Below are 1448 nucleotides of genomic sequence, written 5' to 3' on the forward strand. Positions count from 1 at the left end.
AATGGGTTGTAGATGGCCACAAAGCGGGCCACAGACATGGCCAACAGAACTCCTGATTCCATGATAGAAAATGAATGTATGGAGAACATCTGCAAAAGACAGGCTTCAAAGCATATTTCATTGGTACCAAAAAGGAAGATGCCCAGCACTGTGGGCAGTGTAGAAGCAGACACACCAAGCTCTGCACAGGCCAGCATAGCTAGGAATAGGTGCATCGGCTGGTGCAGAGAGCTGTTTTTCTTGATCACTGCTAGTATCAAGGTATTCCCCACAAGGGCCACAAGATAGATGGAGCAGAATGGGAAAATAAGCCAAGGGTACAGGGCCTCCAGACCAGGGAGACCAGTCAGCAGAAAATATTTTGGGGTGAATTGACTGCTGTTGAACATTTTCTTATGTCTGGAATCGGGTGACTTTGACCTAGGCAGGTGCCAGGGATACAACCTGGAGTGAGACACAAAATGGTTAATAGACCTACAAATATCCGAGAAGGACTCACAAATATCTCTGCCTAGTACAAGCTGCCAATTTATATCCCTCTTCTTATCTGTAATCAGTTCCATTTGGTCTTCAACACTAAACAAAAATTTTGAGTCATGACTTGCAAATAGGCATATCTCCAGAATAAGGATATCTAGTAGGAAACTAATCTCCATACTGGTTTCACTGTGTATATTTGGTAGGAATTGAACGTTTCTCATTTCTCTATCAAGAGATGTTATTGTGGGAAGAAAAAAAAATGGTGTAGATGATAGAGGTTCTGTTCATCCCTCTGGAGACCAAATCAAAGTTGTGATGGAAACAAGGAGCAGCAGCAAGGAAAAATCGCCTGGGATGAATAAGCCATACAACTAGGGAGAAATCTAAGAAATCACCCTGCAACGGCAGAAGGTAGGGTGGGGTGAGGACATGGGGCTGCTGGGTCTCCAGCGGCTGAGTGAGACGGAGGCTGCAGCAGTGGCAGAAGCCTCTTAAAGGGCCACATCTGTGATTGGATTTTCGTGGTGATGGACCTGCTGACTCTAAGCACCAATGCCGATTAGGCTGTGCTCAGGGAGCACCAGGGACTTACAGGGAGACATTGTTGGAGTGAGGGCCGAGGCAAGACTTGCTCTGTACAGAAGTGCCTGCAGTATACATTGTTCCATGTTGAGCCCTCCCCTATACCAGTGTGCCTGACACAGTGCCGCCATAACCTTGTTATAACAGGTTGCTCCGCCCAGAGGATTCCCTGAAACCCCACCTCCCCCAACTCGTGGCTCCACCTAAGTCACATCCAGGTATATCCTCAGCAAGTCAGGTGCTCCTTGCTGAGCAGCACCTAGACTCACACTGGAGGCAGTTGGCCTTGGTTTCTGGTGTGGCCTTTTGAGGCAACTATAAGCACAGCATTTGTGAATTGCTTGCTGAATCTTAACAGGTGGCCCCCGAGGGGCCGAGGCTTGGGC

This window comes from Pteropus alecto, unplaced genomic scaffold (genome assembly GCF_000325575.1).
Source record: "Pteropus alecto unplaced genomic scaffold, ASM32557v1 scaffold395, whole genome shotgun sequence".
Taxonomy (NCBI): domain Eukaryota; kingdom Metazoa; phylum Chordata; class Mammalia; order Chiroptera; family Pteropodidae; genus Pteropus; species Pteropus alecto.